The sequence below is a fragment of the Zalophus californianus genome, chromosome X, assembly GCF_009762305.2.
Source record: "Zalophus californianus isolate mZalCal1 chromosome X, mZalCal1.pri.v2, whole genome shotgun sequence".
NCBI lineage: Eukaryota > Metazoa > Chordata > Mammalia > Carnivora > Otariidae > Zalophus > Zalophus californianus.
This window is the reverse complement of record NC_045612.1, coordinates 39,745,235-39,758,983: the sequence shown is the minus strand read 5'-3', so window position 1 is coordinate 39,758,983 and position 13,749 is coordinate 39,745,235. Positions and strand designations below refer to the sequence as shown.

General features: G+C 41.9%; 1 protein-coding gene and 1 pseudogene across 4 annotated transcripts in view; one reads left to right on the top strand and one right to left on the bottom strand.

The window, feature by feature from the left end:
- The window catches only part of COL4A6 (collagen type IV alpha 6 chain), a 268,983-nt gene that overhangs the window by 162,154 nt on the left and 93,080 nt on the right, over nucleotides 1–13,749 (bottom strand). The gene's annotated exons all lie outside the window — the stretch shown is intronic.
- LOC113931436 lies at nucleotides 4,496–5,380 on the top strand (annotated as a pseudogene).

Sequence of the window (13,749 nt, the reverse complement as noted above, 5' to 3'; positions counted from 1 at the left end):
GGTGCCCCCACAGTCATTAACATCTGATCAGGACAAAGAACTGTAATCAACTGTGGACTGCCTGAATTTATGTACTACTTCTGAACATCAAGTAGCAAATACAGTGGGCCCACGAACATCAGGGAACACCAGGGCACTGGTTCATTTCTGACTAGAAAAACATTTTTCAATTAAGCCTGTGAAACATGAATTGGAAATAATTAAGGTACAGATGAAACTTATTTCCAGATTCGCTCCAATCTCTGAAACTTTTTTAACTGATGAACCACCACATTATTCATCCACTAAGAGGCAACAAAGCAACATGAGCTGGCATGCTTAGAACTGGTTTCTAGCCCCTGCTTTATCATTAACTGGCTAAGTGACCTTGGGCAACTCATTTTACCTTTCTGCTTCACCAACAGCAAAACAAGATCCCAGAAATTCTTTAAAGCAAATGTGGTATAATAAATTGAATGCTTTTGAAAAATCTGGGTTCAAACCTTGGTTCTGACAGCTACTAGTTCTACATGAGTGACTTTTGAGCCCATTTCTGCAGCTGCAAGATGGAAATACAGATACTTATCTCACAACAGGGTTGTTCTGAAGATCACATAAGACAAATTGGGTGCACAGGGTACAATAGATGTTAATTCCTTTCACTGCCCCTTCCCCTTTCAGCTCAAATACTATATGATTCTGTTCTGTGTAGGTGGAAAGTTAATCCGTCTTGGAAAAATACAACTTCCAACAGAGAGACTAATCATAAGCAGGAAACTCAAAAGATACATTTGAGATTACAAAGTCTTGAGCTGCTTTTGTTATGGTGGAATTTCATGTCATTTGGAAAGAGTATTTATGGCCACTTGGCATTCTTTCAGGTCTGGCTAAAGTCCCTTAGCTCTTTGACTCCCATGGGCCACTTTGATGGCTTTGTGGGGATGCTGGAAAGCAAGGAAGGTCAAAGCTATGGGTATTCCCACAAAACAGAAGGTTGAGTGCTTGCTATATGCCTTACACCAGGCTTGCATTATCTCATTTAATACTCACAATAAGTCAATAAGAGTAGGTACTATTATTCATATCCCATGTTTACAGATGAAGAGAATGAGGCTCAGCGGGATGAGGTAACTTGCTGAAGATTACACAGCTCGTAAACAGAGAATTGGAATTTACTCTCATGCCTGTTTTGACAAGAACATAGGTTCTTAACTACTACATCAAACTGCCTCTTCTTGGAAAGTATCTCTTTTATAAAACACACATATACACACACACATATACACACAGGCTTTTGACATTTTGAAGAACCTTTTGTATATGTATTGTGTGTACATATGCTCCCACATATGCACACAGTTTAAATAATTAAAAATGGAGGGGCTAAGGAACCGGGGTTGCTCATTTTTCTAGAAATTGAGATCGCTTCCTGAGTTCTGCAAGGTGGGGCGGGGGTAGTTAGTAAAGTCAATAAGAGGCCTAGGCCTCTACTTCTCTGTGATATTGACTATATGTCACATTTAGGCATGAGACTGATATAGGGTATTCCTTAGGAGCTACCATGTATCTTTCTAGTGCTTTCTATGCGCCAGGCACTGTGCTAAGTGCTTTACGCATTATGTCAGGTAATCCCCAAAACAACCTTATTCAGCTGATGAGAAAACTGAGACTCAGCAATTGTATCCCTTGCTCAAAGCCATACAACTAGTAAGTACCACAGCCAGGACTCAACTAAAACATCAAGCCCTGTTTTTAACCACTATGCTAGATTTTCAAGAAAAGCATGGCTTTGTCTCGATAAATTAAATATAGAACTACCATATGATCTAGCAATTCCACTGCTAGTTATGCACCCAAAAGAACTGAAAATAAGTGTTCCAACCAAAACTTACATACCAATGTTCATAGAGGCTCCAGTCACAACAGCCAAAAGGTGGTAACAACCCAAATATCTATGAACAGATGAATAAGTAAACCAAATGTGGTACATTCATACCATGAAATATGATTTAGCCACAAAAAGGAATGAAATTCTCTTTTTAAAAGATTTTATTTATGTATTTGCCAGAGACAGAGAGAGAGCACAAGCAGGGGGAGGGGCAGGCAGAGGGAGAAGCAGGCTCCCCGCTGAGCAGGGAGCCTGATGCGGGACTCGATCCCAGAACTCTGTGACCATGACCGGAGCCGAAGGCAGACCTTAACCGACTGAGCCATCCAGGTGTCCCAGGAATGAAATTCTGATACCTACTACAACCTGAATGAATTTTTAAAATATGTGCTAAGCGCCAGACACAGGCCACATATTGTTTGATTCCGTTTATATGGAATATTCAGAATAGGCAAATCCACAGAGATAAGAAGAGTTGCGTGGTTGCCAGGGGGTTAGGGAGAGGTGGGAATGGGGAGTGACTGACTAATGGGTATGGGGTTCCCATTTGTGTGTTGAAAAAGCTCTGCAACTGGACAGTAGTGATGGTCGGGCAACATTGTGAGTGTAATGTCCCTGAATTGTACACTTTAAAATGGTGACAATGATATATTTTATGTCGTGTATTTTACCACAATAAAAATCAATCAGTCAACAATGAATCAGCCCAATGGTCCCTGATTTTCCTTATGCCTGACTTTGTGGGTTTTGCTCCTCAAAGCATTTACAAGTATCTCCTTTCTGCTGGCTCATAAACACTCTAGGCTCATTTCCCCTGCTCTCTGCCATCCCCCTACTGTCCCTTCCCTAGTCCTCCTTGGACCTGGAGTCTCTCTTCCTTCTTCCCTATCTCTTCAAATTTTACCCATCCTTCATAGCCCAGCTCACCCACGAGGACGTCCCTGATTATTTCTTCTCTTTAGCGTCTAATCAAGAAACCCAAAATAACCCAGGTAGGCCCATTTTATTTTTAAATTAACATTAAAAGTTACCATTACACAGCTGCTTCTTAAAACAACATCTTTTGCTTCTCGGGCTAGGGTCCCTTCTATTAACACCTCGCTGTCTCCCATAGCACTTAGAGTTTTCACATGAGTTGGCTTCTTATTTTATATGCATGTAAATGTGTTTGGGAGAGGTTCCTGTGGGTGAGCCCTATTTCTCTGGTAAGACACTTGCTTCTTGATGGTAATACCTGTTTCTCACACCTGCCACTGCTAACATGTAAAACAGGACAGTGGAAACCATCACTTCATCAGAAAGGAAACATCTGTTTACCATATTCCAGTTTCTAACAAATGAGAATCAGATGAGCTCTTACTAGTGAAGCAAGGAGCAGACAGCCACTTTCCAAGAGGCAAAATGATGTAGTAATTAAGAGCATTTGTTCTGAAGCAAAACAGACACGGGGGTAAACTCCAATGCTGTGTTTACTATGTGTGTAATCTTGGGCAAGGTATCTTACCCCTCTGTTTCCTCATCTGCAAATGGGACATTAATAATAGTACCTGCCTTTGGTTGGTTGTGCAAATATTAAATGAGATAATGCAAGCACAGTGTCAGACACACACCAAGCACTCCACATATGTTAGTGTTTGTGATGATCAATTGCTTTCCTAAACCTCCTTGCAGAGGAAACAGTGTATTCATCAACCTAGGGCTCAGGGAAGCATTCAGCCTAGTCGTTTATAGTATGTTAGGTTCAACCACTGGGTCCTAACTGATGGCATCAGGACCCAAAGATATAGATTTGGAAGGTTCAGTAATCAAATCCAGGAAAATGCAGGCTGATGCTGTGATACTGTAATTATGACCTAATAAGTCCAATTAACTGTGCCAGCCAGATTCCTTTTGGAATAACTATGGCGCTCCTAAGCCTGAGAACAAAAGTGGGACTTGAAAGAAGGGCTAGTTTGCATCCTGGCAGATGAACAAGGGATCTGCTTGTGGCTTACCAGCTGATAATAGAGAAATCAGTGGACGGGAATGAGATGGCATTCCCAGTGTTTAACCACAAGAATAAGCCTTTTAATTTCCTAATCCCTATGGATCTCTTGGACTCATGGTTATTCATCAATTTTCTCCAAACATCTGATTGCCCGTGCATGCCAAGACAGTTGCCCACCTTTCAGTAGACTGGCTCATGCCTGGGCACAGGAATTCGAGGCTGAAGAGTGAAGTGACATGAGCTGGAAAGAAGTAAGGGAGTCAGAACAAGAAATGGCCTTGGGAATTGAAGGGCTGTAATTTTGTAAAGAATTAGCAATGCACACACACACACACACACACACACACCTCTTTCAGATTGGCCTTGCTCGGGAATCCAAACCGAATCCAAACCCCTGTCAGTATCCCTAGACGGTATAGAAAGCCATTGGGAAAGATTTCAGGTAGGCAGTTGGCTACTCTCATAATGCACAATCTCCACTGGAATGATTACTTTCCTAAGGTCAGATTGGTTTGCTTGTCCCTTTGGGTGAACTATCTCTAGCCCTTCTAGCCCTTGGTGTTCAAAAGACATGGTTAGAAACAAGGTTGCGTCTCGAACCGATTTAGGCCGCGTCCCGCGGCCTTAGAGTCGCCGCAGCCATGGCCAGCCAGTCGCAGGGCATTCAGCAGCTGCTGCAGGCCGAGAAAGCGGGCCGCCGAGAAAGTGTCGGAGGCCCGCAAGCGAAAGAACCGGAGGCTGAAGCAGGCCAAAGAAGCAGCTCAGGCTGAAATTGAACAATACCGTCTGCAAAGAGAGAAGGAGTTCAAGGCCAAGGAAGCTGCGGCTCTGGGATCCCATGGCAGCTGCAGCACCGAAGTGGAGAAGGAGACCCAGGAGAAGATGACCATCCTCCAGGCCTACTTCCAGCAGAACAGGAATGAAGTCCTGGATAACCTGCTGGCCTTTGTCTGTGACATCCGGCCAGAAATCCATGAAAACTACCGCATAAATGGATAGGGGAGGAAGGAGCAGCTCTGCGTGCAGATTGGCATGTTAGATGCCTTCATGGAATACGAAGCTTCAGCAAAGCTTGAGTAGTTACATCCTTGTGAAAAGGCATTAAATTATTTCTGTGTATCACGTAGTAGGTCCCTTCACTTCTTGGAGAATAGCAAATCTAGCTTCTTTGTACAAACGTAGAGCGTATCCAAAGATTTTCTCCTTTTACCTCATGTTTCTTAGAAATTTAATGTGTATACGTTGTCTGTTTTCCTATGCCTTTTAGTTCAAGCAACATATGTATCAATACTTTTTCTTTCTTAGATGTAGGAAAAAAAAACTGTTTAAAGAAAGAAAGGGATTAAATATTTTTTTTCCCTAAAGCTTTCTTGAAGGTCAGGGGCTTTCTCTATGAAAAAGTAGTAAATAGTTACTGTAACTTGTGTGAAGCAGCAGCTGGCCTTAAGTCCTCTCGGCTAAGGGTGGAACAGCGAATACTAGTATATATTGTTCGGGCTGCTCTTAGTTTCTCTTACCCAAAATTATTAGATGGTAGAATTCAAGAACTTCTTGTATACATGTTCTTACTTGGTGTACTGATAATCATTTGAAAGTAAAGACTTTGTCATGCAAAAAAAAAAAAAAAAGAAACAAGGTTGCACTCTTATAAGCAAGCAAATAAACAGCTACATTTTGTCTGGTACTAGGATGGGTTTTATTTCTCTCGAAGGTAGGCACGACTCTGATTGAGGAGTTTTGAAAATAGTAACTGGAATCTTAACTGAGTTTGGACAGTCTGTAGTATGAGGTGGCCAGGAGAGAGAGGATTTTTATTGTCAAGCTAAGCTTCACAAGATATCAGAGAATGACAGAGGATATCTTTCTTGACTTGTGCACTTTACAATGGCTGGCTCTGATTCTCCACTCATCCCCAAATTTCCCTGTGGCCCCACACCTGTCCCCTCCCTGCCAAAGAAAAATGAACCAGAATTTTAAAATCACTACCTCTGACTTGTGGAAGTTATCGGAGCAGGGGAGGTGCTGGGGTGGGGTGGGGGTGGGGGATGGCTGGAGAAGCTTTCAGAAAACCCAGGAACGGACTACAGAGCAGCTCCAGAGCTGGGCAAAAGCCTGGGGCTAGAACTGTACTTTCTGACTAAATCGGACCCATGGCTTCTGAATCCCACACCACATTCCTGCTGGGTTGGCTTTTTTTTTTTTTTTTTAATTTATTGAAAGACCTCTATAGTGATCTGAAAACCAATATTAAGACATATATAATGTCCTCTCTCATTGCATTCTGTCTTCATCTGACCCTTGCCCCCTTGGTCCCCCTCTCCTTTTTGATCTGTTCTTTTACTACACTTGCTTCCCACCACCCCCCCTTGGCTCTTACTCTTCCCAGAGTAATTACTCTCTCAGAAACGCAGTTCTTAGCAGCCTAGTCCAGGCCCGACCCTCACCCTTCGAAATGTTCACAGCTCCTTGTTTGGGAGCCAAATCCTAATCTTCCTCCTCATTCTTATAGATAACCCTCTCCTCACCATAGCTTCCACTAAAAGTAGACAGGCCTCCCCCTCTTGTGAGTGATGGCAATCTGCTTAGGCAATGAACAGATTTTGATCTCAAAGCCAGGAGCACAGACCTCAGAGAGCTTCACATTTTTCACAGCCTCTGTCCCGAACTGTTCTCCCCGACCTGCCTTGACTTCACCTCTTGGCTTCCTTTTAATCTTTTCGGCTTCTGACCTCATGACTCATTTTCCCCACTCCCAGTCTTGCCTTGGATCTGATTCTTGCTATAGTTTCTCGGCTTGGGGACTATCTGATTTCCTCCACACTAATGATTCCAACTCCTTTTCTTGCTATGTTGCACTTGACTGCCCTGGATAAACACCTCACTCGACTCTGAACTCATGCACAGGACCCTGAAACTCTGCTCAAATCCCACCCCCCTCGAACTTTGGTTAGCTATTATTCCTGGAACTCAACTAACACGTATCAGATACAGCCTCATGATGCAATACTTTTATGTCCATTCATTCCACAGATAACAAGTGCTTTTTGCATTCATGGTATACTGCAAATATGCAAATGAAGTTATTCTCTGAGGCAACACTAGAGAGCTCAATAGAACTTTCTGTAAGGAAGGAAATGCTCTGTATCTGGGCTGTTCAATTCAGTTGCCACCAGCCACATGGGGCTAGTAAGCACCTGAAATGTGGCTAGTTCAACAGAGGGGTTCATATTTACATTTTCCTTAATTTCCATTAATTAAAATTTAAACAACCGCATGTGGTTAATGGCTATCTATGTTGCAAAGTGTAGATCTAGTGTATATTATCTAGGAATGGACTTGCTTGTGTAGAAGAGCATCTGCATTTTCAACTTTACTAGATATTGCCCATTGTTTTCCAAAATGGTTATCTGTGTTACCCCCAAAATGGAAAAATAACTTAAATATCCAATAAGAGACACAAAAAATAAACACACTGTGATTATATGCATACAATGGAATACTATAGCAAAGTTAAAATGAAAGAAAGAGAACTATAACATAGATGAATCTTAAAACACCATGTTGAATGAAAACACCAAGCTGGAGAATGCTATGTCTTACATCATTTACCTAAAGCTTATAACACGTCAAGCAATACTCTACGTTCTTGAGGAATGTAGTAAAAGTAGAAAGACATGCATAGGAATGACAAATATCTGAACTAGTTTATTAAAAAATAAAGTTCTTTCTCTTTCTGGGACTTACAGTCTCCTGGTAGGGGGGATGGACAGGAGGGCAAGTCAAATTTGTATATTTACAGAAATAACCATACTTTATAAAGACCATGAGAAGAGAAAAATATTTAGAAGCTTATAGGGAAAGGACTCTCATATTTGTCATTGCATACTTAGAATAGATTTTGACAGTTCCAGTATCAAGACTTGGCTGGTGCACAGTGTTTCAAGCAGAACAGTTAATAGTTGCTATGTTACAGGGTTTGTAAGGCTGACTGAGGGCCATGGGACAGAAGATGCTCTGAGTTCTCTGCCATTGGACTTATCTAAACTCCCAATGGGCTGTGTTTTATTTACCCTAATATGTAACTGCGCCTTACAGGTATGCAAGAACACTTATACATTTATATACATTATATATAACATATAACATTGATACCAGTCATTCTCTCTACTTTGAACTTACCATATTCTCCACCCCACCCTCAAAGCTTCTAATCTGAGAGTCAGTTCTCACGCCACCTCTTCTGGAAAGCTTTGCTTAACTGCCCAAGATAAAAATTAATTGCCCCTACCACTTAACAATCTTTCTTCTACCTGAAAAAAAATGGCAGTGACTCCTGGGTCAGAAATGCATTTTGCCCTCCCAATTAAGAGTTGTACTAAATTATATTAGGAATCCACAGAGCACCCACCAAACTCTAAGAATTTGAGGAGTAAAGTTAAAGAACGTTAGATAAGACCAGTGAGATGCAAAGTCACCTTAAAAGAAATCGCAGAGGTTCCCGGCCCGAGAGCCAGTCCAGACAGTAACCCAATCAATGTTTTATCATAGCTAAAGAAAGAGAGTCCATTGGGAGGAAGAAAGTCAGTTGGAAAGAGTGAAAATGGGGATTTTCAAAAGGAAATCCTTGGCAACGCAGCACGTCCAAGGCTAGGAAGAACCTCTGGCTCAAGAAATCTACTTTCCATTTACTGAGGTCAGCACATCCCCATCCTGAAAATGGATGGATCAGCCCATTAGAGTTGGCTCCCAGCCAATATTGGGATTATACAACCAATCACCTTTGCTGTGGTACCTCTTATCTGTTGGCTTCCTACATGGATTGTCCTACAGCCTGAAGACTCACTCCTGTGATTCTTTGGTTGTCCTTAGTAGTTATTTTTGCTTATGCTAAATCAATAAATTAGTATTCTGGTTTAGGCATCTACATCTTATGAACCTGGGTAGTGTGGGTGTGTCCTAAGAAAATGATATACTCCCTCTGGGTTGACAAAATTAATTTCCCAAGTAGGCAAAGCTTAGAGCCAAATTCAGAAATGTGAGGAACTAAACAAGGGGCCACCCAAAGGGCCATTTAACCTTACCCTGAGAACACTCCTATGCTATCACCCCTTCTGAACAAAAAATATACTGTGTTCATTGAGTGGGAAAAGCAATGGCACATATTATGGATAATTTTAGGCAGAGGTCTTGCTGGTTAGGTGTGCCTTGCATCCCTATTTAAACATAAGCTTTTCAAGGGTAGGTATGTTTTGCTAAATTCTTTGGGCTTACAATAGGGTAGAGCATAGTGCTTGACTAGGTAAGCACCCGATGGATACTTAAGGAATGAAACTGACTCTACATGCCCTCTAAATGGTATAGTTGGACAGCCATATGGGGTTGGTTTAAGGAGAAGAAAAGGACTTTGGTCATTTATTCATAAAAATATTTAAGAGTGCCTGATATGTGTTAGACACTATATTATATACCAGAGATATATGAAAACAAGACAGATGTGGCTTTCACCCTCATGGAACTTACATGACGCACAGAGTTGTTCCAAACATACAGAAAAGTACTAAGCAGCAGTGTTCTCTGTATGTAGACATGCAGTTTCTATCAATCTATATACTTAGAAATTGTAATAAACACGGTGGAGAAAAAGGAAGAAGGTTAGGAGGAGGATTACTGATGGGGCTTAAATGAGATGAGTACTCAAGGATGATCAGCCTCCCTGAGTAACGTCAGTCAAGCTGAGCCTCGAGGTAGTAGTTAGCCATAGAAACAAATGGGAGAAAGAACATTCCAGACAACGGGAATAAACAATGTGCAGGTCCTGAGTTGGGAAATTACTTGGTATAGTGGAGGAAATGAAAGTATAGCTAGAATGTAGTAAAAGTGAGGGAAAGGGATGAGCTGAGTTGAGCCCGGAGATGGAAGCAGAGCCAGACCACACAGAATCTTGCAGGTCATCCTGAGAATTGTGGGAAGCAAGTGAGGACTTTTAAGCAGTGACACTGACTTGAGCACATCTGCATTTTATTTTACCTTTTTTATATTTTATTTTATTTTATTTCATTATGTTAGTCACCATACAGTACATCATTAGTTTTTGATGTAGTGTTCCATGGCACATCTGCATTTTAAAAAGATCACTCTAACTGCCCTGTAGAGAATGTATGGGGAGACAACAGTGGCTAAGGAAGACCACTAAGAGGCTGCTGCAGTAATTCAAGCTAGAGATGATGGTGGTCTGAAAAATGAGTGTAGACAAAGAGACAGGGACAGGTTAGAGAAATGTAATATGAGATAAAAATCAACAGGATTCAGTGAAGAACGGGTTTGGGGGTGTAGGAGACAGAAAGGAATCAAGGATGATAAGCAGGTTTCTCCTTGAGCAACTGGGTGGATGGTTGAACCATTCGCTAAGATAAAGAACAATGGAGGAGGGCCAGGATGGGTTTTTGTGGGGATGGGGAAGGCTGGTGTCTTTTGTTGGGTTTGAGATACCTTTGAGACATGCAAGAAGAGCTATCAAGTAGACAATTCAATTGCAATAATCTCCTAACTGGTCTTCCTTCATCTGTTCTTTCCCCTCTATAGGAGCCACTCAACCTTTGAAAACATATGTGGATAATGTCTGCCCTCTGCCTCCCAATTCTCCAAGGCTCCTCATTTTTCTCAGAGTAAAAGCTGAAATCCTTCCAATGGCCTACAAGACTGTGCATGATTTACACACTCTCTTTTTAGCCCTCTAACCTGATCTACAACTCTACCTCCCATTCACTTCATTCTACTCATGCTGGCCTCCTTGCCAAATTCCCACTGTGGGGGCCTTTGCACCGACTGGCTCTTCCTTCTGCTTGGGACACTTTTCCTCTAAGAGATCCACATGGCTAATTTTCTCATTTCCTTCAAGTGCTAGCTCACATCACACTTTCTCAGTGAAGCCTATCCTGACCACCATTTTAAGATTGCTACTTTCTTTCTAGCACTTTCAACCTGCTTTACCTTACTTTCCTTTTTACCATAGCACCTATGACCTTCTGGCATGCTATCCAAATAACTTATTATATGTACTGTCTGTTCTCTCCCTCAATGTAAATGAAATACGACCTGGTGTCAGTTCTATTTAATAATGAAACCAAAGTGCCTAGAACAGTGCCTGGTACATAGCAGGCACCTGATAAATATTTGCTGAATGAATGAAAGCAAAAGTGGATCTGGAACTCAGAACAAAGTTCTGGACTAGAGGTATAACTTTGGAAGTCATCAGCATAAATGAGATCACTAATGCCAGCCATGGAAATGCTTAAGATTGACTAGGATACAAAGAAAAGGGAAGGCTTAGGGCCAAGCCCTGGGGGATTACAACATTTAGAGGTCAGAGGAAACTAAGCCACTAAAGTAGAATAGGAAAGAACTTCCAGAGAGGAAAGAAGAGAATAGACAGCTTTGTTGAGTGCTGCTGAGGGGTCCAATAATCAGAGGCACGGGGCACCCGCTGGCTCAGTCGGCAGGGCACACAGACTCTTGACCTCGGGGTCATGAGTTTGAGGCCCACATCGGGAGTAGAGACTACATTAAAAAAATTAAAGGAAATAAAATCTTAAAAAAATAAGAGGGACAAAAGTTACCGTTGGGCTTGGGAACAATTTATTTGATGATAGTGCAGGCTCTTTATCTCTTACCTAGATCCTTGCAGTAGCTTGGCGATAACACCCTGCCCTCTGACTCTCCTTTTTTCCTTTATATCCATTATACCAAAACCAGATTAATACTCCTACAAACAAATTATTCAATATATACTGAGAAATGATGGGGAAAGAACAAAATAATTAAAATCAGAAGAATTACCAATGCATAACGGTATGTTCCTGGGTAAGCCAATTAGTTACCCAGCTTATCCATCTAGAAAATGGGGATAAGAATAATGCTCTGGTTCACAGGATTAGCATGAAGATCAAATTAGATGCCGAATGTGTCTAGGTCTTGCATCCATGCAATTTGACATTACTTTCATGGAATACGGTCAGATCGGTCTAGGCCGGCCTTCCTTTCTCAGCATTTCTGGGGATGTCTGAAATATAAACACTTGATTTTTTTCCCACCAAGTTGCACTAAGAGGCATAATTAACACAATATTACACAGTACACACAAATATTAGGTGAGAGATCTGCATCAGGACCATGAGAATTCCAATGGAGTATTATCCTTTACAGCGCACCACACCCACCATCCCCTTACCATGTACTGACTACCATGTTTCTCCCCTGTGGTGGCTTGCAAGACTGTGAGGAGGTGGTAACTTCTCTGCTAGCAGCTTCTGAGCCTACCTTGTTGGAACTGACCTGAAAGAGCTGACTGGTTCCCTCTAAGACCCCGAAATGGGGTTGAAGTTTGTTTCTTCCCCAGCTCCCCCTGTAGTACCCACCAAATCTTGGAAGCAGGCAGGAAATATTTATCTCCTTTCCATAGCCACTGGCAAAGTCACAGGGGGTGGGGGGGGAGTGAGGGTCTAGACAGGGTGAGGTTATGGGCACTCAGGCTGAGATCAGACCCTCTCTGCTTCCATAGGTCACATAGGGATTGGTGGCACCCCTAAGCCTTGCCTGTGCAAGGCAAGCCTGTGTAAGACTTACAAGTTGCTAACCCTTACTGGTTTCCCCAGAAGAAAAGAAGCTCATTCTCTTTCCTTGGCACTTGTCCCTTTTCTCCCTTCCCTCATGTAGAGGCTCACAGCCTCTTCTGGGGACCACCTTTTGCCAACTTCTGCCATCTTCTATAAATCTTGGCCTTGGGTTTTCCATTCATGTTAACACACATGATAACACTTTAGTAAGTATAAAGCCCAATTTCAAGGCACTACTACTGGCTACTTATTAGGTGCACGGCACTGTACTAGTGCTGTCTTAGATGGCCGAGATTCACTTACCCCCGAGAAGTTACACATATTCGTCCAACATTTATTCATTTAACACCTACTGTATATCGAGCATTGTCCTAGGCCTGGGGGATATTGTCAGTGAACAAAGTAGACCCAGATCCCTGCCCTCATGGAGTTTACATTCAGTTGAGAATACGATTAGCTATAATACACATACGAGAATACGAAATGATACATGTTAATAACACACGCTAATTAAGTAAAGTGCAAAGACAAGCCTGTGTGTTTAGAGTTCGTGGTAACTGGAGAAACAGCAGTGCAGTGCAAGGGGACTAGCACAAGTTTAGGGATGGCCTGGGTCCAAGTTCCCCTTATGCTACTTGATTACCTGCTGTGCCTTGGATAAGTGATTTAACTTTGCTGAGCCTAATCTTTAAATTGAGGATAAATGATACATATCACACATAGAGGGTTTTGGTGAGAAGGTGTGATGAATCATGCAGAGGTGGGCCTAGAACATTTAGTTCCTTTCTCATTCTAAACAACTCTACCCATATCTCATGCCTTGAGGATCTTCAGATTTTTTAACTAAAGGTCTAAAAAAAAAACCAAGCAAAATATTTAATATCGCTGAATCTCAGTTTCTTTTTTTTATAAACTGGGAATTAGAATAATTAGGCCCTACGGTTATTTGAGTTAAACGAAATACATAAAAAGCCCATAGCATAGTGCCTGGCCCATAGCAAGTGATCAATAAACGCTCATTGGCTTCTTTTCCTCCTCTTTTTGCCTTGTCCAGGTCACCTGCATAGACTCATATCCAGTGTCCAAAGGTGACTTACAAAACTCAACTGTCAGGCATTTGTTGATAAAATCTATTTGGCAGGGATAATGTGAGGATTAAAGGAAGCAACTCATGTGCCTGGCCCAGTATACATGCATAAGAAAGCTCATATTCCCTGTCCCCAAGAAATCTGCCTGAAAAACATATCTAAGCCCAGGACCCCACAATGGGTGATTGAGAAGCA